Source organism: Camelina sativa, chromosome 17 (assembly GCF_030686135.1).
Source record: "Camelina sativa cultivar CO46 ecotype springtype chromosome 17, ASM3068613v1".
Classification (NCBI taxonomy): Eukaryota; Viridiplantae; Streptophyta; class Magnoliopsida; order Brassicales; family Brassicaceae; genus Camelina; species Camelina sativa.
The window spans coordinates 29,573,415-29,600,230 of NC_141896.1; the positions used below are offsets into that span (position 1 = coordinate 29,573,415).

At 40.4% G+C, this 26,816-nt stretch overlaps 2 non-coding genes and 1 pseudogene across 2 annotated transcripts; 2 read left to right on the plus strand and 1 right to left on the minus strand.

The window, feature by feature from the left end:
- The first annotated feature begins 3,249 nt into the window (after window positions 1–3,249).
- Window positions 3,250–3,356, plus strand: LOC147924479 (small nucleolar RNA R71). The gene has a single exon (XR_015587917.1). It is a non-coding gene; the product is annotated as a small nucleolar RNA R71 (small nucleolar RNA).
- Window positions 3,357–11,486: 8,130 nt separating this feature from the next.
- LOC147924480 (uncharacterized) lies at window positions 11,487–22,524 on the minus strand (annotated as a pseudogene).
- Window positions 16,455–16,561, plus strand: LOC147924481 (small nucleolar RNA R71). Its single transcript, XR_015587833.1, has one exon. It is a non-coding gene; the product is annotated as a small nucleolar RNA R71 (small nucleolar RNA).
- Window positions 22,525–26,816: the final 4,292 nt, after the last annotated feature.

The following is a 26,816-nucleotide window of genomic DNA, read 5'->3' on the forward strand; positions in this document are numbered from 1 at the left end:
ACCTGGACTAGGTCATTTACTTTTCCACTTGTCTGAATAGATATTTAAAATATCACGATTTACTTATGTATAAGGTTTTCATTTAAAACGAAGTACAAAGTAAATAAAAAGTTGGATCCATTTTTGAAGAAATGCATGTCAAAGAAAAATAAGGACTTTTATAGCAATCACACATCATAAAACATCCTATCCGGTTTTACCATATGCTCAACTCTACCCACTTACTTTTCCCTGCAAGAAAACAGTAATGGAGAGGAGTGAGTAATCCAAGATTACTCAGTGAGTTGGGTGACTCTCCAACATGCAGTCCTCCTTATCCAACTACCCCCAACACCAACTACCCACAACAACAATCAGAATCGCGCAATACGGAAGCGGTTAGCAAGCAAACAAGCAAGCATAACAAACAAGCAAGCAAAGCAAACAAGCAAGCAAAGCAACTACACTTAACAAGAAAGAATAGAAGTGACCACACATGACACTTCTAGACTCATAGCCACCATAGGCCATCTCAACACAACTCCAAAAACTCAAGGGAATGAAAGTACTAGTGATGCTACCACCATAGGCACACACTATACTCCATCTCACACACACAACCTAGGGCCTAATGACCTTCTGTCCCATCTCCCCATTCCACACCACGTTGAAACCACAAAGGCTACCAACCGGATCACCACACACTTGCATCATCATGCAATAGATCAGACTAGTCTCTCACTAGACACCGATTGTTCTAGCCACGATACCGCGAAGGTTAGCTTGCCGGACTTCCACATTCACTTGGGGACACAAGTCGATTGCTAGTCCAACATGACACATGAGAACTAGCTAGACAAGTACTTATTCTAAGTCTACCGACACAAAGAATGAAGTACTTAAATAACAAAACAATTTCAAGCAAGAATCAAACAATGCATGCAAGAACAACAAGCAAGAAATTCACCCGAAAATTCTTAAAATGCAAGAAATAAATTATTCAAACATTTAAGACAACAACCACATGCATGCAACCGATTTAACTCACACGAAAATATTAAGAACAATTTCTTAAATATTTTTCCTTGACATGCAAGTGATGCTAACCCAATTTCCTCCCACTTCTATCATGCATGCTACTCAAATTAAATCCCAAAAACTATGCAAGAAAATTATTGCATTATCCACTAATCACACCACTTCATTTTTCTTCCTTAACCGGTTGAAAAATTCATAGAAGGATGCATGCATGATCATCCATTTCAGATCTGATCTTGCATGCAACCCAAATCGCTCTTCTCTTTATGCATGCATGATCTTTTAATCCCAAAAGACTCTATATGCAACAATAAATGAATGCTTGATAGTCTACTCTCCAGATCTTAGCTTGATGTCATGTAGATCTAAAAAGATAAACATGCAACACTCAAGAAATCAAGAGAGACAGAAGAGCTACCAAGCTCATGTACTCTCTCTACACACACCAACGCAAATCACACAACTCTAAGGTCATAGCCTCAACTCACAGTGATTTAGGCAGAGAATTGACTGAGTTGAGCTCCACCACCACACCGCAATCCGACAGCACTTCACCTCCTCTTCCTCCTCTAGCTCCGACGAGCTTTTTCCTCTTCTTCCCTTGGAAATCTCTTTATTTTTCTTCAAGAATTTTTGAGAGAAATTTTTTTGCAAGAGTTTAGTGTTTAAGAGAGATTTTTGTCAAAAATGAATAGCCAAGGGGCTATTTATAAGCCCTTGGTCGAGTTTGTGGGCAATGCATGTGGCGTTTCTCTGGTGACAAGTGGCAAAATTTTTGCATGCAAAACACACTCTCTCCCAACGCGCGCGTGTATCTCAAACGTTAGCGGAGGAGAGCTGAAATCATGACACGTGGCGTTGAGCTCCCATGCAGGGACTCTTCCACATTCCCGTCCTTTCTGAGTCTCTCTTGCATCCAAAGCTCCCGCGCTTGTCCGCAAATTCAAATTTATTACGTTCGTGACTTCCATTCCTTGTCCGTAGCCCTTATTCTCTCGGCTATGTCCGGTCCTTCCGTCCGCGATATTTAATTCTCTTGGCTATGTTCGGTCCCTCCATCTGCGACATTCATTTCTCTCTTCCATCTCCGGACCCCCTGTCTGAGACATTGAACTTTGCCATCCGTCTTCGGACCTCTTGTCCGTGACACCGAACTTTCACGTCCGTCTCTCGACCTCTCGTCCGTTCCTTCCATGGTCTCATGGTACTTTCGACCGCTCGGCTGGTACGTGGCTGTTCCGTCCCTATGGTCCGCTTTACGTCCTTTACACCGTTTTCCATGGCCATTCCTTTTTTTCCCTTCCTTTGGTCTTTTCCATTATCCTCGAGAATCCATCGGTCAATTCACTGGATGCCCCGACGATTTAAGTCTGTTCTCTGGTCCTGGACCATCTCGTGACTTGGTAACTTCTTCCGCAAGTATCTTAATCTTTCTTCGAGATTTTCTTCTCTCCGTCTTCTCAAGATTTTTCCTCGTCATTCATATATGTTTCTCCGTCTGGTCTGTACTTCTGGTTACGGGTCAATACAATTGAGGTCATTGTACCCAGAGTCAATCTTGTTGCTCATCTCCGCGAATCGTTTGGCGTTATCCATCGCTGTCGATGCCTGGCTCTGTATCATCAGCTGAATTAAGCCGCGTAGGTCAGCCTCTTGAGATTGGTTATGCGATCCTTGCTGTGGTGGGAATCCAAGTGGTAACATTGGTTGGTGGTAATTTCTGGGGTAATGCTGCTTAGGAGCATAACCTTGATTTTATTGGACAAAAGGCTTTTACGGGGCCTGATTTCCTTGGACTGCGGATGGGTAGATTTGATCTTGAGGATTAGCAGCATTGGGGTTACGGTAGGAGAGATTCGTGTTTGGTTTGTAGTTGTTGTATCCTTTATTGTAACCTCCTTGATTGTTGACGTAGTTCACATCCTCTAGCTGGGCATTCTCCCCATCGAGTTACTGAAACTGGTCTTTCTCAGAGATTGAATGGACATGTTGTTGCTGGTTGAGGAGTTTGTCAAATTTTTCATTGAGGGCTTTCATGTCTCGCTTGTACTTGGCATCATCCTCTCTAGAAGATCGTATTGTGCGATCATACTCCTCATTGTAGTGCCCATCAGATTGGGCTAAGTTCTCCACTACGTCACAACCTCCATCGACGTACTAGCGGTGTCCAGCAACATCCGAATCTTAGGGACCACACCGCGGTATAGTGTATTTAGCAAAGAAGCATTGCTGAATCCATGATGCGGGCATCTGCTGGTGTATGCCTTGAAACGCTCCCAGGCTTCACTGAACGTCTCATTGCTTTTATGAATAAAGCTGGAGATATCATTATGCAGCCTTGCAGTTCTGGAGTTGGAGAAGAATTTGGCGAGGAACGCCTTTTTGCATACGTCCCATGTGGTGAAAGACTCCTTGGGAAGTGATTTCTCCCAAACGTGTGCTTTGTCACCCAAATAAAATGGGAAAAGCTAGAGCTTGAATCCATCTTTACTAACTCCATTGATCTTGGTGAGGCTACAGAGCCTATCAAACTCATCTAAATGATCCAATGGGTCCTCCATTGGCAGTCAATGAAATTTGTTTCTCTGAATCATCTGGATGAGACTACTCTTGATCTCAAAATTGTTGTTTTGAACAGCAGGTGGAACATCGCCATGTCTTTGAGTATGAGTAGATGGAGCATCTTTTGCTCCTATGTTAGTCCTCTCTGGAGGAGCTGGTGGACCATTCTGATTATTAATGACCTCCTCAATTGTGGTTGGTTGTGGTTGTTGTCCTTGTTGTTGATGGAGTAACCTTGGTCTGTCAATGTTGTCGATGAATGGACTCAAGTGTTGGCTACCCTTGGATCGTGTTTGCATGCACAATCAGTTACAGAGAGGGTACACGAAGGCCAACTTGATACAGGTGATTGAGTGACGGGTCGGGTGGATACTCGAGTTGTACCTGAAATGCAAAACAACTAAACACAAAAGCAAACAAGTCAGTTCCGAACCGATGGATATAAAAAGAACTTGATCTAGCAAGTGCTGAAATCTTAAATGTAACAAACAAAATTCAACCAAATGGCAATAACGCCAAATTGATAACATGATTTTCATCTAGGGTATCAATTCCCTATGCAGTTGTAGTACAAAGGGTTATCAATCGAAATTGTTGATATGCTAGCAGATAAGATATGAGCAGAACAATGCAAGTCAAGCCAAGCAATAATTGGGGTTTTTCTAACAACCTAAAGTAAGCAAAAGTAAATAAAAGAACAAGAACTACTCAACCTAAGCACTCGATGCAACCATTCGGGTATAGGATCCAGTGGGTGAACAGATGACAGAAGAAATCAAGTACACAAGGATGAACAGCTCGAGGGTATACACGAGGCTGGTGATCGAGTACCAGTTTGGGTATGGGGTCGAGTTATAGGTAAAAAGCTAAACAATCAAGATGTGAAAGCTCCTAAGGATGGGGTAATCGACTCCTAAGTGCTCCTGATCAAATTGGGATGCCTTACATGCCTCAAGCAAATACTCCATAGACAATGAATCTCTAAACCTTGCTAAAACACTCTCGTGATAGAAACAATCAACCTTAATCACTCCCCTACCCAACTCCCGTTGGAGAAACATGACTAAGCAGACATTCAAATCCGATTCATTATTTTCAATAAACTCCTTACACATCTAATCTCTTACGCTAAGTGAGTCAATCTCTAGCATTGATTGATTCAAGCATTTCAACAACATCTCTCGATGGCAAAACACCCTAGATCTAATCTCAACTTCTCGGTCTGAAAATAGCATTAAGAACACCAATCTAGAAAGGAATTTTTATAAAATAAAATTCAAGCTAAGATAACCTAACCGATCAAGAACACATATTTTTCTATCCCATCCTTAGAAACTTTGATTCACTACTCAGATCTCATAGTAAAAAGTATAAAAACACAAACAAATGAAAGTTGCATTGAATTGAAAATAAGATGAAAGGTATAGAATACATAATTGAAACTGGAAGAGTAGCAAAAAGAAGTAAAAATGGAATCCTAACAAAGTAGAAAAAGTGTTGTGGGTGTCTGCGGCTTTCTAGGGTGAGAAGAAGAAAGGGGGCTTATATATGGAAACCCCTTTAACCTAGCTGCTCAGTTCTGCCCGGAGGTCTGCTCGAGATGGTGCAAGAGGTTAAGGTTGGGTAGTTCCTCGGGTAGGGCTTCGGGTTGCTCTTCCTACGCTCAGATCCTCTTTGATCGGATTGAGGTTCAGACTGTCCTTCTCGCACGATCACTCCTTCGGGTACATGTTCGGGTTTTACCTCATTCTTCCTCATTTTGGGCTCCAAAGCACCTGTTTTCATCCAAAATGTACAAATGCAACAATGCAGCACCCTAAATGGCCTAAATGCAAATTCCTACGGTTAAGGACCTAAAAATGCTAAGGTTAGGGTATATATAATGCAAAATATGGACAAAAAAGTGTGTCTAAAACATGTAAATTGGAGAGTTATCAGCAACAATTGGAAGCACACCACATTCACTTCATCGAAAACGAAGGCGATGAACCTGAGAAGCCCAGTGTTGTGTTACTTCCAGAAGGCGGTGGCCAATGCATTTTACGCCAAGGAGATTAAAGGATACATCACGAACGGTGAGCTTGAGATGATTGATCTAGCGCTTAAGGGACTCTCATTCACTGCAATGGATGGCACCGAGCTGCAAGGTGACACGTCCAACACTTCCGCCTCGCTCTACCTCCTCAACTACATAATGTCGTACAAGTCTTGGGTCTCGAGACTCAACAGCAACCACACTCCAGGAGTGATGTGCATGGGCGGCGTGGTGACTTGGTTTCTTGAGGCTGCTGGTGTTCCCCTACCGTGCGAGTCATACCCACCACGCTGGATAGACGTCAACAACTTGCGGCAGTTACGCACTCTGGAATGGGGTTTGAGGCAAGGACGGTTGCTCTACAAGTTTGTGCATCCTGAGGTCGGTCCCTCCAGATTACTCCTCCCTTGCGTCGAGTTGACTACAATCATGGGGGGTGAGCATATCGAGTTCATTCCTCCTGCGTTCACCCTGTACGATTCTGAGATGGAGGAGTAACATGTACAAGTTGTGGAAGCAGAGACGTAGATGACACTACAAGAAATATGTCCATTGTTAGCACACGATTAACGCCATTATATCGTTTTGATAGCGATTTTGTAAACGTTGTCTTTGCCAGTGCTATCTTAGAGGAGCCATATACAATAGCATATTTTACGTATGCTATTAATTGTCAATATATAATAGCGTCATATTGTTGCTATAGTAATGTTATCAGTAGCGTCTCTTTTTTGCTATAATGGTACTATGTTATTATCTAGTGTAGCTACTTATGTTTGCTATAATTTATTTTCTCATTGCAAAAAATTAACACTATAATTTAGTTTTATGTAGTTGTGATTTTTTGCTATGCTCGATGATCGATATATATATATATATATATATATATATAAATATCCTTTATTTATATTATATATATCCAATATACATATTATATAATGCTTTGAAAGAAATTAAATTTAGAAGAACTTTATTGTAGACTAAAAATACCATACATAAAATTCAAGTACAAGTCTAAAAACAACACTCATCGTCTTAACCAAACGTCCAAGCATGAAAAAAAAAAAGTTATAGTGCTTCTTACTCCAGCAGCTCAGACGATGATCACTTTGTCCGCTGGCCATGCAATGGTGGTACCTATTGCATCTTCCATACACTCAATCTGAGAAGAAGGCCTCCAAACAGCGGCATCATTGACCTTTACTACGTCCACGCTTACGCGAACTCCATGAGGGCCCAAAGGAACAAAGTGAAATGTTACATCAGGATTGTTTGAAGACCATCTTCCTTCAGCAAGCACTTCTTATTTTCGTTGACAACACCGTCTGTAGGACTGTTATGCTGCAATGTTTTCCTGAGAAGAAGTCACTGCTTTAAAACTATCAAAATTAACCATCACTTATCTCTGTACAGAAATGATAGATGTTACCTGAATTTGTTGAGTAGGAGACTGTGAAAAGGATTGCGAATCCTTCTGAGGTTTCTTCAAAGGAGCTGGGGGTGTTCCTGCAGAATCTGGTTGAAAAGGAGACACCGAACGTGCTAGGGTTTCAGTGTTTAGTCCGCATAACATTACTCTGTGCGCAGGCCATGCTATAAAATACTTCAAACAGTCCTCAAGGATTGTCAGTTTAGAATTGGGCCTCCATATAAATGTTTCAGGTTCATGCACAACATCTAGGAATATTTTAACAGCTTTTGGTCCAATAGCAACTCCATTAACCAATGCGTCCTTATCGCTGCATTGCCATCGACCTTCTACCACAACTTCTTCATCATTTGTTCCCCAATGTAGTAGTCTGCAGTAGTTGATAGATTCTGGGCTTGGACTCTAATATGTACATACGCAGAGAAGAAGATGATTATGGCTATCAGAAATGTAAAATTAATGGTAAACATATGAAAGAAACTCAAACCGTACCTTAGGATCAATGTCTTCTAGAATCGCGTCGTCTATAACAACAGTAAAACTATGAGGCCATGCAATCATTGATCCAACTGCTTCCCCAACAGTATTCATCTTAACAGCAGGTCTCCAAAGCCATGCATCTAGAACAACAGCATTTTGCAGCAACACCTTATAACACTTAGGCCCTAAACGAGTATCTATGTCGTAGTCTTCAGGATCAGAAGACATGATCAGTCCCTCCGCAACTTTAGCATCATTACCAGACCAATCATGCAACATACATTTGGGTCTTGCATTGTTGGTGACACTCTACAAAGCGATATGCATAGCAGTCAAAATTTAAATCCAGCAAACAGAATATATTTGGTATGAGCAAATTTCAAGTACTTACTCTTTGAGCAGAGTTTTCACCTACTTCAGGTTCAGTTGCTTTCTGTGAAATAAAGTAAAACCAAAACCAGAAATAGAATTCCCTGTTAATATATTACCAATACCAGGTGACTATAAAAATAGATACATAAATTAGTAAGCCTTACTTGATTCATTTTAGCAATTTGTTCTTGCAAAACCTTTACTTGATTCTCTAAGTTGACTTGGTTTGGTTGCATATCAGCCAGGTGTTTGTTCTTGACTTGGAAACAAGCCAATTTAGTCATACTCATCCCTCTATCCATTGCCTGCAGTCGTCCTGGTTGATCAAGACCTAAAACCTGTGATAGGATATCTTCTTTTGGGTTTGTTGATGTTGACGAACTCCCAGAAGTAGCAAGCTCATTTGCCTTTTTCTGAATATATGACAGACTCTATTAGAGGAAAAGAACAAAGAGAAACCATTACGCTCAGAGATGGTTATATACTTACAATCGTTTCAGCAGCCCTTGTGTTGACAGCTGTGCCATCTTTTTTGGTCTGTGACCTGACCCAAACTTTTGCTCTTGTGATTGTAGATGGATTTTCGCTTTCTTTTTTCTAAGCAGCAGGATCAAACAGACATTCATCGTACCATTACCTATCAAAAGTTTAATCTGACGTAATAATGTATTTTACTTACCATATCTTCTGCCAATCTAGCCATTCCTTTCCGACTAGTGGTGTGAGGAATTTGTCTGCGTCTTCTCTCCTTGTACTGATCACTAACAGCCTAGAAAGAAAAAAAAATGTTAGTAAATTAAAGTTTGAATAAGATATTGTTGAAGTGTTTTACCTGGAATTCTTGACTTGTTTTGATTTTGATATAGCTGCGCCATTCTCCAATAGGAACATTACTAGGTCGCAGCTTCATCCTTCCAACATTGTTATTCGCATCTCTGACTTTCCGTACCATGCTTGATTTGTATGATCTCCACAAGCATCCCATATGCTTCAGAACATATACCTTTTCATATTCTCCATCAAGGTCAAACCTTGCCTACATTCACAGATATATAGAAGACAATTAAATGTAATAAAATTTGTAGCGACTATATCAAAGAATTATGATGAAAGTTCACCTGGACAGATTTCCAAAGAACTGTTTTGCGTTCATCACCAATTTTCCTCCAGTCAGCAATGGTGATCGGAACATGTTCCCGCACAAAAGAGAGGTATGATGACAACTTCACAGACCCTAGTCCACATGGTTCTCCGAGATCATTGAATTCAACAGTTGTTCTACTATTTGGATCCTTGGCGATGTCTAATATCTTGCCAAAAAGAACGGAACTCCCTTGGGTTGATGTTGTATTCCAACCTTGTTCCTGGTGGAAACCCATAGATAGCCCCTAACTCTCCAAAATTCATCTTGTAGTGCTTCCCTTGAACCTTAAACTCAAAATGCCCAAGATCATTAGCTTCCGCTACCATCTCATCCTCATAATAAGTCACTGACAAGGATGCAAGGAACTCTCTTGTTGGCTCAACATAGGTGGGAAAGCCATATTGAAGAACAGTCCTAATCCCAAAGTTGTGAAGATAGTCTGCATGTCTTCAAGGAGGCCAGCATTGTGAAGGAACTCATGATCTGGGTATCTAGTTGGAGCAAACTTAATTTGCTTAAGGCGCTGCATCAGTTGGGAGTAGGTGGGCTTCTTCTCAAGTTTCTTGCTCTGCTTTTCCTTAGCAGCTGGAGGTGGTGGAAGGTTAGAGTCTCTCTCACTCATACCCCTTTCCTCTGAATCATTATCCTCAATCATAGGCTCCTTACTTTTCTTCTTGCTTGCTGATGCTTTTTGTGTAACAAGTGAAGACTTAGATGGAGCTGCCTTTTTCTTTTTCTTCTCAACAACCCTTTCTACTACCTCCTTTGTCTTAGTTTGTTTGTCTCCAGGGTTCAAGTTGGTTCTAGCCATTGTTCCTAGCAAATATACAAAAACACCTGAAAAATATTAGTAAGGCTCACTAGGAGCCACAATTTGAATCCACAGCTAACAAGTGCCTAGTATTTAAGAGATAAATCAATATAATTAAACCAACGAACAAAAGAGAACCACTTAGATACAAATTTCACAATCTAACTCAATATTACTTCTCAAATTTTTTGATAAACTCAATAAACCACTAAACATGATCAATTGGCCTCCAAAATTGCTAGTCTCTTCCAAGATGCTTAATTGAACAATAAACAATAAAATTTCAATTTCCCCAAAATTTTTGATTTTAACAATTTCTCAAGAACCCTAAATGCTCATAAATCAAAATTTTCGAAATTAAACACCCAACATAGCAATTCAAACGAAATTGGAACCAGCTAACATCAATATCAAGTTAAACAACCCTAAATCAAGGCATAAATAACTGGCCGGCCGATTCTTGCACATATTGGGTTTAAACTTGAATGAGCGAAAAGGAGAAATAGAGTGTTTTACCTTGCAACCGATGAGTAGTGAAGCAGAACTAGCAGTTGAGGCCAGAAACAATTAAAAGAGCTTGAAAAACCGAAACTAACACACCAAAAATCTTTGAAAACGATTGAGAGATAAGAGAGATGCAAAGGTTTTAGTGTTCTAAGGGTTTCTTGAAATCAACAAAGTGAGAAGAGAGAAGAAGATTTCGGGTTTTAGGGAGTTGAGAGAAGAAAAAAATCGGCCAGGATCAAGTCGAAAATTGAGGAATCAAATCGTTTTACTAGGATTGATCCAAATTAAACCGAAAAGGAGAAAGAAGACTTACCTTGGTAGACTCAATCGGTCGGCCTTTGGCCGATGGTCGTGGCTGATGGTTCGCACGCGGGGGCCCTTTAGCCGCGTCGCCTGGCCGCGTGTACCTTCGCACCAAAGACCAACAATTCGTTTTGATTCTCACTCGGCTTCATTTTGACCGCGTGCCGTGGCCGATAGTCCTCACGCGGGGACGTTTTGACCGCGTCTCCAGGCCGCATGTGCCTTCGCACCAAAAACCAACATTTTCGTTTGATCATCAATCGTCCCCGTTTCGACCGTGAGCCGTGGCCGATCATCCTCACGCGGGGACGTTTTGACCGCGTCTCCAGGCCGCGTGTACCTTCTCACTTTAAACCAGTTCGATAACGCGGGCACAGCTGAGCCGATGACTATGGCCGATGATCCTCACGCGGTGACGGTTTGGCCGCGTCTCATGACCGGTTGAAATTGGCCGCTTACTCTATCTGTTCAGCACCAAATTCACACAAGTCTCCCAAACTTTCCAATGCTCAATACTCAAAAATACAAAACCTTAAACACACATACTAAAAGAAATGTAAAAGATATGTACAAAAGGATACCATGGGAATGCCTCCCAAGTGCACTTGTTTTACGTCTCTTAGCTTGACGTTACCGCACCGCTTAGGCGTCTTGAGGTTCTGAGAGAGAGACAGTTGTTCCCTCCTCAATGAAATCATTTGCCAAGTAGTGCTTCAACCTCTGTCCATACTAAAAGAAATGTGAAAGATATGTACAAAAGGATACCATGGGAATGCCTCCCAAGTGCACTTGTTTTACGTCTCTTAGCTTGACGTTGCCGCACCGCTTAGGCGTCTTGAGGTTCTGAGAGCGAGACAGTTGTTCCCTCCTCAATGAAATCATTTGCCAAGTAGTGCTTCAACCTCTGTCCATTAGCCACAAACTCTTTTCCAGCCTTGTTCAGCAACACAAAGGCTCCATAAGGTCTAACTTCCTTGATCTTGAATGGTCCAGACCAGCGGGACTTAAGCTTTCCCGGGAATAGCTTCAAGCGGGAATTGAACAGCAACACCAAATCTCCTTCCTTGAAAACCCTAGGAAGAATTCTCTTGTCATGGAATGCTTTTGTCCTCTCCTTGTAGATCTTTGAACTCTCATAAGCATCAAGGCGGATTTCCTCTAACTCATTCAATTGTACCAAGTGTTTCTCATGAGCACTCTTGATATCAAAGTTAAGAAGCTTGACTGCCCACATTGCCTTATATTCTAACTCAACTGGCAGATGACAAGACTTTCCATAGAGAAGGTTGAATGGAGTTGTTCCAATTGGTGTCTTGTAGGCAGTTCTATATGCCCAAAGAGCATCATCCAGCTTCTTTGCCCAATCCTTCCTTGTGATACCAACTGTTTTCTCCAGAATGGACTTGATTTCTCTATTTGAAATCTCAACTTGACCACTAGTTTGAGGATGATAAGGTGTGGCAACCTTATGCTTCACTCCATGCCTCTTGAGAAGACTCTCAAAGACCTTGTTGACAAAGTGTTTCCCTCCATCACTAATGACCACTCTTGGAATACCAAACCTTGGAAAAATGATTGTCTTGAAGAACTTCAACAAAACCTTTGCATCATTGGTAGGACTGGCTATGGCTTCCACCCATTTAGAGACATAATCAACTGCCACAAGTATGTAGTTGTTACCATAGGAAGAAGGGAATGGTCCCATGAAGTCAATACCCCATACATCAAACACTTGAACCTCTAAAATAGGAGTTTGTGGCATTTCATTTCTCCTGCTGATATTGCCTCTTCTTTGACATGAATCACACTTTCAGATGATCTCTTGTGTGTCTTTGAACATTGTAGGCCACCACAAACAAGCTTGAAGAATCTTTGTGACTGTCTTGAATGTAGCAAAGTGACCTCCACAGGCTGCTCCATGACAAAGCTCTACTAACCCTTCTATCTCCTCCTTGGCAACACATCTTCTATAAATTTTGTATTACAAAGAGTGTAGAGGTATGGTGCATCCCAATAGTAGTTGTTGATATCCCTGAAGAACTTTTTCCTATCATAACCAACCAGATTTGGTGGCTCAATTCCACAAGCAAGATAGTTAGCATAATCAGCATACCAAGGACCATTCTCTTCCAACCTCATGACCTCTCCAAGCTTTTTCCAAGTCTCATTGGTCTTGTCAAGAAGCTGAATTGCCATTATCTGCTCTTCAGGAAGAGCATCATTGATTGGAATCTCATTATCAATCATTAATCTTGATAGATGATCAGCTACTCCATTCTCAATACCCTTCTTGTCTTTAATCTCCAAATCAAACTCTTGAAGTAGCAGTATCCATCTCAACAGCCTTGGTTTAGCATCCTTCTTTGCCAAAAGATGTCTCAATGCTGCATGATCAGTGTGAACAACCACTTTTGAACCCACCAAGTATTGCCTAAACTTTTCAAATGCAAAGACAATAGCTAGGAGCTCTTTTTCTGTTGTAGCATACTTGACTTGAGCTTCATCCAAGGTTCTACTTGCATAATATATAACATGAAGCTTCTTATCTTTTCTTTGACCAAGCACTGCTCCAACTGCATAGTCACTAGCATCACACATGATTTCAAATGGCAAATTCCAATCTAGGGCTTGAACTATTGGAGCACTAATCAACTCTTCCTTTATCTTACTAAATGCTTGAAGACACTCCTCATTAAACTCAAATTCAACTTCCTTACACAGCAATCTTGTAAGAGGTCTAGCAATCTTTGAGAAGTCTTTAATGAACTTTCTGTAGAATCCAGCATGGCCCAGAAAGCTTCTTATCCCTTTGACTGAATTTGGTGGTGCTAGATTGGTCATCACATCAATCTTAGCTTTATCAACTTCAATGCCCTTCTCAGAAATCTTATGACCCAACACAATTCCTTCTTTCACCATGAAGTGACACTTCTCCCAATTCAAGACCAGATTTGTCTCCTCACACCTCTTTAAGACCCTGCACAAATTAGAAAGACAACCAGAAAAAGAATCTTCATAGACAGAGAAGTCATCCATGAAAACCTCCACAACATCCTCAATTAGATCAGAAAAAATTGACATCATGCATCTTTGGAAAGTAGCTGGAGCATTACACAGTCCAAATGGCATCCTTCTATAAGCAAAAGTACCATAAGGACATGTGAAAGTAGTCTTTTCTTGATCATTAGGATGTATGGGGATTTTAAAGAAACCAGAATAACCATCAAGAAAGCAATAATGAGTATGACTAGCAAGCCTCTCTAACATTTGATCAATAAATGGTAAAGGAAAGTGATCTTTTCTAGAAGCAGCATTGAGTCTCCTATAATCAATACACATTCTATGACCAGTTATAGTTCTAGTAGGAATCAACTCATCTTTATCATTCTTAACAACTGTAACTCCTCCTTTCTTTGGCACCACATGTACAGGTGAAACCCATGTACTATCTGATATAGGATATATGATACCCGCATCAAGGAGTTTAAGAATCTCTTTCCTCACCACATCTCTTAAGTTAGGGTTTAACCTTCTTTGTGGTTCAATGGAAGTCATTGATTCATCATCTAAATGAATTTTATGCATGCAAAGAGTTTCTGAAATTCCTTTAATATCATCAAGTGAATAACCAATAGCTCTCCTATATTTTTTTAATTCATCTAGAAGAGTAACAGTTTCTTGTTCACTAAGTTCCTCATTGATAATGACAGGGTAAGTAGAGTTTTTACCTAGGAAAGCATACCTTAGCCCCTTAGGGAGTGGTTTGAGTTCAATCTTGGGTGCCTTAAGCTCACTCCAATCTCCATTTGAGTCTACTTCAACTAAACACACCAATTGCTCTTTTAACTCAAGGAAGCTTCCATCATCACTAGAAGGCTTGTGAGAGTCAAGAATCTTTTCATAACCTTCACTATCTTTCTTTAGTAAACCAAACTCTCCTTGTTTAACTATCAAGGTGCTTTGGAGTTCATCTTCTATAGCCAATTCCTCCAAAAGCTCATCAGCTAAAGCTTCCATCTTCTCAATGTAGAAAACTTGACCATCAATTGTAGGCTTCCTCATCACTTTGTTGATGTCAAAAGTCAAAGCTTCCTTGCCCAAATTCAATTGAATCTTCCCACCTTTCACATCAATCATTGTTCCTGCAGTTCTTAGAAATGGTCTTCCCAAAATGAGTGGGTCCTTTGGTTGTTCATCCATTTCAAGGACAACAAAGTCAGTTGGGATCTCAAAATGACCAATCATCACTGGTAGATCTTCAAGCACTCCAACTGGTGTTCTAACTGACATATCAGCAAGAACAAGTGTGATCATACACTTCTTGTAATGAGTGAAACCTAGTCTCTTTGCAACTGAGAGAAGCATCAAGCTCACACTAGACCCCAGATCACATAAACAATGGCTAAAAGATAGAGGTCCCAATGTGCAAGGGAGAGTGAAGCTACCAGGATCTTCAAGCTTCTTTGCTACTACTTTGTTTTGAATTATAGCACTGCACTCATGAGTCAAGATAACCATTCCTTGCAGAGCTTTCTTCTTCTCCAAAACTGCATCCTTGAGGAACTTGTTGTATGATGGGTTCAGCAAGAATGCATCTATGATAGGCATTGTAATAGCAACATCTTTCATTTGTGCATCAAACATAGCTCTATACTTGTCCACTTGTTGCTTCTTAAACCTACCAGGAAATGGCAATCTTGGTTCATATGGTGGAGGCACAAACAGAGTTTCTTTGCCAACACCTTTACTTTTCTTGGATATTTCATCAATGGTCTTGTCTTGCCTAGGCTCCTCAACCATTTTACTCTTCCCTTTGTCAACCACAACTCTTTCAGCTTCTTTATCTTTACCCAAGTCTTTCAACATCAACTCATCTTCATCCCCAATCTTAACCACTACATCCCCTCCTTTAGGCTCAATGTCCTTATTGAGCTCATTAGTTGGTAGTTGCTTACCACTTCTCAACATGATGGCATTGATGAACTCCTTGGGGTTTGGTTCAGGTTTGCCTGGTAAAGAACCCATTTGTCTTGTTGATGATGAAGAAGCTTGTCCTTGGACTTGTGTTTGCAGCCTCTCAATCTTAGCATTTAACTCACCATAGACATTTTCAACCTTGTGGTGCATTGCTTTCATTTGTGTGGCAAGTTCAATGGAACCTCTTCCTTGTCCTTCTAGAAGTTGTCTAAGGAGGGCATTTGTGTCATCTGCTTGACCTTGAGGATGTGGTGCATTCATTTGCTGCTGTGGTTGGGAATAGCTTTGAGGTTTGGCCTGGTAATTCCCTTGAGGCTTTGGTTGATAGTTGGGTTGAGAAGGAAAACCAGGTGGTTTTTGTGGTGGATAAGACTGATCTTGTGGGTTCTCCACATTGGTGCTGCGGTAAGAGAGGTTAGGGTGGTTGCGGTAATTGGGATTGAACTTGTTATACCCTTGGCCACCTACATAGTTGACTTCCTCTTGACCTTCAACACAAGCTTCCATGCCTTCTTGATAAAGTTCACATCCATTGACAAAGTGAACTTGCTTTTGATTGGCCATAAGCATCTTATCCATCTTATCATTCAATGCTTTGATCTCCTTTCTGTGCTGCTCACTCATATCAGAATAATCTCTTGAGGTTCTGTCATAATCTTCTCCATAGTTCCCATCACTTTGAGGAAGATTCTCAACTAGGAACATCCCTTGTTCTGCATTTTGGCCCAAGAAGTTTCCATTGCTTGCTGTATCAAGTAGCATTCTATACTTAGGCAAAACTCCTGTATAGAGTGTACTCAACTGTGACTCTTTGGAGAAACCATGATGTGGACATTGAGAGATGTACCCCTTGAATCTTTCCCAAGCTTCACAAAAACTCTCATTTCCCTTTTGAGCAAAGCTTGATATCTCATTCCTTAGCCTTGCTGTTCTTGTAGTAGAGAATAATTTGGAGAGGAAAGCTTTCTTACACTGATCCCAGGTGGTAATGTTATTGTGAGGCAGATTCTTTTCCCAAATGTGAGCCTTGTCACCAAGAGAGAAGGGGAAAAGGCACAGCTTGAAGGCATCTTCAGAGATACCATTGATCTTAACAGTCCCACAAAACCTATCAAATTGATCCAAGTAATCAAGAGGGTCTTCCATTGCCAAACCATGAAATTTTGATCCTTGAACCATGTTGATAAGACTGGCCTTGATCTCAAAGTGATTGTTCTCAACTGGTGGAGCTCTAATTCCAGTTCTATGTCCATTGACATTTGGTGCATCATAGGGTCTAATGAGAGGGGCTTGTCTTGGAGGATTTATAGGAACTTGGTTTTCACTGGGCTGATCATGTCCATTATGACCAGCGGCTGGAGGCGGGTTGTTCTCCATGGCTTGGCGGGCTAAACGGCGGTTCTCTCTTTCAAGTCGGGGTACGTCGTCAACAGGCTGAAACAAGTTTGCTAAGCTTTGGCTTCTCAAGTTCATACATGAAACAAGATCTTTTTGGTGTGGTGAATGATGATGATGAATGTATGCAATGGTAAGATATGAATGGATGGATGGATGGGTGTTTCAATTCCCCTTATGGTGTTGCAGTATAAGAGGTATCAATCCTAAATGAGTGTTTGTGAACAATTAAGATATGTATATAAATCTAAGTTAAGCCAAATGCAAAGATTGTTTGTCAATAACAATCCTAAGATGAAAATGTAAAGATGCAGAAAGTAAACTACAAGAACTAAGAGCTAAATGCAAGTAGGACAGAATAATTGCAGCTAATATGAAACAAGAACAGAAATAGAAACTATGCTAATGAACTAATGCAGGACAATAATGAACAGAACATAGAATGAGACTAGAGATAATACAGGACAGCTACAAATCATAAACCAAAGTTCTGGGGATGAACTTGAGCAAGCACTCGACCGAGTGTAGGTCGAGTAAAGGGTCGAGCTAGATAAATCCAGGAAACAGAGCTACACAATAAAAACAGAGCAATGCAAATACGAATCAAACAACAAGCAAGCAACAGGATTAAGACTTTAAAATCAATAAACAAAAAAGGCCTTGAGGAGGGATTCATGGGCTAGACTAATGAATGAGGTTATCACACTTTGGCCAACAAATCTCAAGCAAAGCTTTGAGCTAATCTCTAGACATATAAATCTAAGACAAGTTTCTTCCACTCTCATGGCAAGAATCAATCAAACCTATGCATCTCTAGACTTTTTCTCACAAAGTAAAGAATCTACACAAGCAGGCATTAAGCAATACATCTCATACCAAACAAGACCTCTAATCTCTTAGCAAGCCTAATGGTAAGCTCTAGATCTAGCCTTATCTATGCTCCTTAATCATTGGTCTGATGCTAAGATGCTTGAAATCAAACCCTAACCTCTCAGTTCAGGATTAGCATTAAGAACATCTAGCCTATAAGAGATTCTACCACAATCAAGCTTGACCAAAGCAAACAAACCTCAAACACAGCCCAGCCTAACCCATCCTCAAGATCCTAAGCACTACTCACATGAACACATGATTAACATCAAAGTCATAAACCCAGAAAATCCGAAACTTGCATCAAATGAAAGATAAGAACAAGATCTACAATGTTGCAAAAGGAATCAAACCCAAATTCTTAATATATTGAAAGTTATGGAACCAACAATATTGAAGAATCTAAGAGTTTTCTTAAAACGGGTACAAATTCTAAGAAAATAAAAAGACAAAGGGAATAATTCCTTAAAAAGTAAAAACTAGGTTTATGACTCTCTAAAAAGGTTGCACATCTTGGTGGCTGCAGGTACAAAGCTTTATATAGGAGAGGAGGTGGAAGCCCTAAAAACACTAAAAGACAAAATAGTCAACGGCTCGGTCAACTCGACCTGTGCTCGGTCGAGTGGCAGGTCGATCTGGTTTCTCTCGTGCATTCTCCACTCGGTCGAGTCCTTCTAAGCACACGGTCGAGTGTCTGGTCGAGTGTGCGGTCGAGTTGGACTCTTGACCTTGTTGTTTCTGCCTTAACTCCTTTGCTTTCTCCTCATGATTGCTTCACTTCTCCTCAGCATTGCTTCCATGCTCCTTAAGCTCCAAAATCACCTGTTTATGCGTGAAAAGGTGTAAATGCGATGCAACTAAACTCTAATGCATGATTGGTCCTAAAGCTATGCAATAATGGTTAAAATGGATAGCAAAAGATGCAAAAGATGTGAATATACTAAGGGAAAACAAGGTAAAATATATGAACATCAACACCCCCAAACTTAGTCTTTGCTTGCCCTCAAGCAAATAAGCAAGGCATAAGAAGGTAAGTGAGGTTTGAAAGTGGGATCTCAGCTCCTAAAGCTTGCAAATAGACCATCTAGAATCAATGTCCAAGTTACTAGTACTATGATGCAAGGTGAATGAGCTGTACTTAAAGATATTAGACAAGCATATCACAACCTTTATTGATTTGAGCCTTAGTTATCCACATGCATTCAAATCAACCATTTCCTTTAACATTCATTAATCAAGAACATGAATCAATTCTATGCAAAGCTTAAACTCATTTGGCTTGGTAATAAAGGGTTTTGAGACAATGATGGTCTCTTAGAGTGGGGCTTGTCAATATCAAGGTTCTCTCATAAAAAATGGATTGAGCTTTAGAAGAATGCTAAAGGTAAAAACACCTAGACACATACAAGAATAAAACCTTGTCTACCCAAAGGCACCCAAAGTGTTTATCCTATCAATCTAAACCCAAATGATCCTAGTGCTACCCTTTAACTTCTTCTTTTCTCTTTCACCCTTTTCTCTTTTGGTTTTCTAGTCTTAGGAGAGGTTTCTTATTTGATCTTTCTAGTGGGATGGGGGATTCTCACTTATTTGCTATGGTTCTCTTTTCTTCTTATTCTTAAGACATACAAGCTTTTTGCTAGACTTTTCTTTTTTCTTTCTTTCTTTTCTTTAACTAGAACCAATTTCAATAATCTTTACTTCCCATCCTTTCACTAGACTTTGCTTAAACACATTCTCCTCTTTAAAGACTCTACCCTTTTTTGTTTTTCTTTTTCCTCTTTTCTTTTCAAAACAGCCAAGTCCCAAACCCAACAAGTGAACCACCTAATCCTATCTAGTTTGAAAAATGCAAACTAGAACTACACAAGGTCTTACTCTTGTCAGTTCAAACCTAACATTTTCTACCAAGCTCAATCCCAAAATAGGCCTTACACACTCAAGAATAAATTTGGCTTGAAAGAAGGATAGGTTGAGGGTAGGGAAACTGATTCTTAATGAGGAAATCAGCTACTTGGATCAACAAGAGTGGTAAAAGGAAAAAGATGATCCAAATATGTATATGGTATCCATGAGTTTAAAGCAATGCACAAGTTGATAATTGAAAGTCAATATTAGGTTCTTATAAGTAGGAAATGGCATCAAATCACAACATGCTTCAATTTAGACCAGATGCAATGCAGGAATTCAAGGCTTGGTTCAATCTTATGCTTCTAACCACTCAACTAGCACCAAAGTACTATTAACTTAGGCATTGATCCTAGTCTAGTGAATAAACAAGCTAACAAGGAAATACTCATCATAGATCCCTAATGCAAATATTATACAATCCTAAATGAAACATGCTAAACAAGATCCTAATATGTAATGCAAACTACATGAACACTCTTTTTTTATAAAGATTTTTTTCAAAAAAATTTCAAATTTTTAGGGTTTTTCTAAGCCTTAGATGCTTATGCAAATACTAATATGAAGATGCTAAAAATTTGAAATAAGAACACCAAACACAATGTCAAATGCTATCTCAAACCCTCCCCCAAACTTAAATCACACAGTCCCTTGTGTGAAAGAAATTTGATTGAGGATTCAAGACTAAGAGAACTAAACAAAATATGAAATGCAATGATATTTACAAGTGAAGGTGATGGTGGTACCTTAGGGATTGTGGAAGAAGTTGTCCACATCCATCTGCATGCTGTCATAGGAGTAGTTGGGGTCTTGTTGGTGACTTGGAGGTGGAGTTTGGGGCAGCTCGACAACGGAGATCGACCGGCACTCGGTCGAGTGCGTGTCCGAGTGGGGGGGTCGAGCTGGACTGCGAATCTCAAATGGCTGTCCCTTCCTCTTCTATTCAGACTCCCTTGCTTCTCTGACCATGAAAACACTAAAGCAAAAATAAAAATACCAAAATTCCAAAGCAATATATACAGGGATACCTTAGGGACTTCCTCCCTAGTGAGCTTGTTTAAAGTCACTAAGCTTGACTTTTGATTGCCTTTTCAGGCTTGAGTTAGAGACCAAGGAGAAGATGAAATCCCCCTGGTTCTACCTGATAACCTTTGTGTTCCTTCTTGATCACTACCTCCTTAGCACTTGAACCATGTTTCTTTTTAACCTTGAGCTTTGGCCTTGCTCTCTTCAAAGTCTTTTTGTTCAGCTTGACTTGGAGATCCTTGACTAAAGCAGTCAGTTCTTGAACATAATTCTTAAGCTTCTCCACTGAATCTTCTTGAAAGGTTAGCTTACCCCTTGAAGCAGTTTCCTCACTTGAGACCTCATGATCCTCCGTTCTTTTGATAGTGTAAGGTGGATCATATTTTGAAGGCAGATTAGTGGGACTGTTGATGTCAAACTTCATAGTGAAGTCTTCAGTCAGGTGGAGCTTGATAGTCCCCATCTTCACATCAATAACAGCCCCAGCTGTAGCTAAGAATGGCCTTCCCAAGATAAGAGGGTCTTCAGGCTCTTGTTCCATGCTCATGATTGCAAAATCAGTTGGGATCCTTGCTTCTCCTATTTTGATAGGGAGGTTTTCAATCACTCCAACCACATCCCTCTTGGATCCATCTGCTAGACTGACATAGTAGTTGCTGTCCTTGAAGTCCTCATACCCCAACTTCTCAGCCATTGAGTATGGCATCAAGCTCACTGAAGCTCCTAAATCACAAAGGCATGTAGCTGATGGAACAGGGTAAGTTGAATGAGCCTGGATCTTCAAGCTTTGTTGGGACAATAGCTTTCCCAATCTCATTCAAATCCTTCATATCTTGGTCATGAGCCCTCTTCTTTGACATCTCAAGTAAAAAATCCTGATAGAGAGGGTATGGAGCATACTGTTCCAAAGCAGGTCCTCTCTCTTCTTCTTGGTAAGCAATGATGACCTCTTGTATAGCCATCACTTCCTTCTTCTCAATTACACCCTCTTCTTTCAAGGCTTTCTCTCTCTCTTGTTGCAAAGCTATCTTCTCCTTTTTCTCAATGATCTCCCTGAGTTCTCTTATCTTTTGTGCCTTGAAACGCCCTGGGAATGGTAGAGGTGGTTTGTAAGCAGGAGGAATGTATCTAGCAGGCTTAACAGCTTCTGTGTCTTCAACTCGATCAGTCACTCGATCAGGTACTCGATCGTGTGTGTGGTCGAGCACCTGGTCGAGTTGTTTCTCTGCTTCAGTCTGCTCAGTAAAACCTTCACTCTGGGCTTCAATTAGTGATGAATCCTCCCCATCTTGAACCTCACTGCCCTCAGTGACATATTCCTCATGGAGATGGATAGCTTTAGCAGTGAACTCCTTTTGGTTTTGAATAGCTTGTTGAGGATGTCGGTGTGGCTTAGGAGGTAAAGTAAAAGCAATGGAGCTCTCCATGTACTGGAATGAAGAGGTCAGACTCTCAAGCTGGTGACTCAGGTCATGAGAATAGGAATTCAATTTTTGGTTCAGCTCTTCAAACTGCCTTGCCTCCTCAATCTGCTGATTGGCTTGCCCAAGCAATAGTTGTTGCATCTTGGCTCTTAAGTCAGGTTCTTGGGCTTGGTAGGTCTGAAACGCGGAAGGGTGACACCATTGAGTCTGGAAACCTTGTTGCTGGTGCATGGGTGCATCATAGAACTGACTGCCTTGAAACATGGTTACTGACTCGAACAGACACTCGATCGAGCACAGGCTCGAGTTGATGGTCGAGTCGACTGGGAAGTGCTGTCTATTTAGATCCGGCGTCTAACTCGATCAGGTGCTCGATCACGACTCTGTCGAGTGGTGGTCGAGTTGATGGTCGAGCTGGCACCTGAAACTCAATCACAGACAAGCAGGAGAAGAAACAAGAGCAGTAGTGAAAAAGTGGTTATACGAACTTAATCTTAGACTAATATGGATCCTAAATGTCACAAAAACACACTCAAATGGGCAACGGCGCCAAATTGAAACAATATCTTTTTGGTGTGGTGAATGATGATGATGAATGTATGCAATGGTGAGATATGAATGGATGGATGGATGGGTGTTTCAATTCCCCTTATGCTGTTGCAGTATAAGATGTATCAATCCAAAATGAGTGTTTGTGAACAATTAAGATATGTATATGAATCTAAGTTAAGCCAAATGCAAAGATTGTTTGTCACTAACAATCCTAAGATGAAAATGTAAAGATGCAGAAAGTAAACTACAAGAACTAAGAGCTAAATGCAAGTAGGACAGAATAATTGCAGCTAATATGAAAAAAGAACAGAAATAGAAACTATGCTAATGAACTAATGCTGGACAATAATGAACAGAACAATAAGTAAATGCAACTGGAATGCAAATAGAATGAGACTAGAGATAATACAGAACAACTACAAATCATAAACCAAAGTTCTGGGGATGAACTCGAGCAAGCACTCGACCGAGTGTAGGTCGAGTACAGGGTCGAGCTAGATAAATCCAGGAAACAGAGCTACACAATAAAAACAGAGCAATGCATATACGAATCAAACAACAAGCAAGCAACAGGATTAAGACTTTAAAATCAATAAACAAAGAAGGCCTTGAGGAGGGATTCATGGGCTAGACTAATGAATGAGGTTATCACACTTGGGCCAACAAATCTCAAGCAAAGCTTTGAGCTAATCTCTAGACATATAAATCTAAGACAAGTTTCTTCCACTCTCATGGCAAGAATCAATCAAACCTATGCATCTCTAGACTTGTTCTCACAAAGTAAAGAATCTACACAAGCAGGCATTAAGCAATACATCTCATACCAAACAAGACCTCTAATCTCTTATCAAGCCTAATGGTAAGATCTAGATCTAGCCTTATCTATGCTCCTTAAATATTGGTGTGATGCTAAGATGCTTGAAATCAAACCCTAACCTCTCAGTTCAGGATTAGCATTAAGAACATCTAGCCTATAAAAGATTCTACCACAATCAAGCTTGACCAAAGCAAACAAACCTCAAACACAGCCCAGCCTAACCCATCCTCAAGATCCTAAGCACTACTCACATGAACACATGATGAACATCAAAGTCATAAACCCAGAAAATCCGAAACTTGCATCAAATGAAAGATAAGAACAAGATCTACAATGTTGCAAAAGGAATCAAACCCAAATTCTTAATATATTGAAAGTTATGGAACCAACAATATTGAAGAATCTAAGAGTTTTCTTAAAAAGGGTACAAATTCTAAGAAAATAAAAAGACAAAGGGAATAATTCCTTAAAAAGTAAAAACTAGATTTCTGACTCTCTAAAAAGGTTGCACACCTTGGTGGCTGCAGGTACAAGGCTTTATATAGGAGAGGAGGTGGAAGCCCTAAAAACACTAAAATACAAAATAGTCAACGGCTCGGTCAACTTGACCTGTGCTCGGTCGAGTGGCAGGTCGATCTGGCTTCTCTCGTGCATTCTCCACTCGGTCGAGTCTTTCTCAGCACACGGTCGAGTGTCTGGTCGAGTGTGCGGTCGAGTTGGACTCTGGACCTTGTTGTTTTAGCCTTAACTCCTTTTCTTTCTCCCACTTCTCCTCAGCATTGCTTCCATGCTCCTTAAGCTCCAAAATCACATGTTTATGCATGAAAAGATGCAAATGCAATGCAACTAAACTCTAATGCATGATTGGTCCTAAAGCTATGCAATAATGGTTAAAATGGATAGCAAAAGATGTGAATATACTAAGGGAAAACAAGGTAAAATATATGAACATCAATACACCCTGAATATCAAAGACAAACCACCAATGCAACCCAAGTAACAAACAGTGTAAAGTAAATGAATAATCACAAGCAAAGATGAAATCCTAATGGTCAATTAGAATGCAAACGGGAAACGGCGCCAAACTGATGTAGTAACTTTTAGTATCAATTATTATCAATCCACAATTTGCATTAACCAACACACCAAGAATACACAAAATGCTTAATCTATTCTTAATCAAGTAAAAGGTTCTTATGACACTACTTAACTAATCAAAATCACTCAAATAAAGTAAACAAGACAATGCAAACTCAAGGCAACAAACTCAAATAGCAAATATACTGAAAATCAAGAATTAACAAGAGAACCTTGGGCAAGGTAATTGACTTGGGAGATAGCTAATCAATCCTAGATGTCTAGTAACAATCAAGAACAATCCTATGGCTAGAACACTAATGCAAATCAATTCATTTCCATGATAGAGATCCTATGCTAGTCAAATGATAATCAACAATTTCCAAAGGTAATCACAAGACACGCATGCATTAAGAACAAGTTCAAATACCACTAAGCACCCTAATCATCAATTTCCATTGGCTAGGAATGCAAAGCTCTTAAAAAGTTTGGTTCAGGAATTTCATCAAACACCTTATGGGCATGGAAATCCTAAAGTCTAGATTTAAGCTTGATCAAGGCTATCTAGCAATATTATCACTAATCAAGATAGGAAATGCATATAATAAACCCTAGACATCAAAGATCAACCATCTATCTCCCTAATCTACCAAGCCCAAAGTTATTAAAAGATCTACTCACTAATCACCATGATCACACAAAGGAAAGAGGTTTGTCTTTGTGAAATCATAATAAAAGCTTGTAGATTAAGAGATTCGAAAGAGAAATTGCTATTAAAAACTGGGAAATCAACCAAAGATTCAATAAACCTAGAGTAAACAAGCTTAAGAACCCTAAGTGGCTGCTAAAACAATAGATAAGATAAGAGATCAGTCTCCTTAATAGGTTTAGAGTATTTATAGTAAAGTAGAAGAGAACCTAGGTCAACCCAAAACAAACTGGGTCAAACCCGGTTCAAGAATAAAACAAGTGAAGTGCTGGCTCCGTCGGCCATGGCTTGGCCGAGTAGTGCGGCCGCGTGTCTTCGATCGGTCTAAGATTGGCCGCGTCGCCTGGTTGCGTGCGTCTTTGCACCCTCAGCCACTTTGAGAAGATTCCATTGATACAGAGCCAATTCCACTCCATCGGCCATGACTTGGCCGCGTGTCTTCAACCGGTCTAGGTTTGGCCGCGTCTGCTGGCCCCGTGTGTCTTCGCACCTTAGCACACTCGAACTCCATCTGTTGAACTTTGGCCGGGTGGGAAAGTCGCGTGGCTTTGATCGGGGAGATCTTGACCGAGTGGGATGGCCGCGTGTGTCTTCGCACCTTGAGCTTTCCATCTCCACTCTTCTTTGCTTCTTTGCATTAAAACAAGCCCAAATGCTCCAAATGTGTAGAGATCACTCCAAGAACCTGAAAGATGGCAAACTAGATGCAAATGCTCCTAAAACAACCTAGAATGACAAGATTGTGCAACAAAACTATGCAAGAACAAGGCTTAAAACCCAACAAAAACACAAGATATCAACCACCATCAATAATCAAGCTACATACCTTATCTTTGACCAAGCATCGCATGTGAAACAAGTTTTCCCTTTGTGCTTGCTCCTCAGTTTTAGTTAGAACACTTAAAGATCTCCTAGCAACAAGCAACTCTCCTTTAGTAGGGGCTTCCAAACCCTCTTCCAAAGAGTCATTTTCCAAACGCTCTTCTTCATACTCCACTTCGCCATTATCTCTAAGGACCATGATTATCTTGTTGGAACACTCGCTCGCATAATGTCCAAGTCCTTGACACTTAAAGCATCGAATCTCTCTTGCACTGGTGTTCACCTCCTTACCCTTACTTGTTGGGTCAGAATCTATCGGTTTGGCTTGACGAATGGCTTGTAGTCCTTCTGATAGCCGGGCTTTTCCTCCTTTGAAAACTTGGTTTCCCTGAACTGTAGTTGGTTTTAGCGATGCTGTAACTGGATCAAGAATTCTTCCTTTTCATTTGTTGTTTGAACATGACTGCCTTGTGAATTCTTCCACATAGTGTTGAGTTTCTAGATGGTCTTCAATTTCTCGGTTAAGTCCTCCTATTAATCGCGACATAACAGCTTCTCCATCTTCATGAATATCGGCTC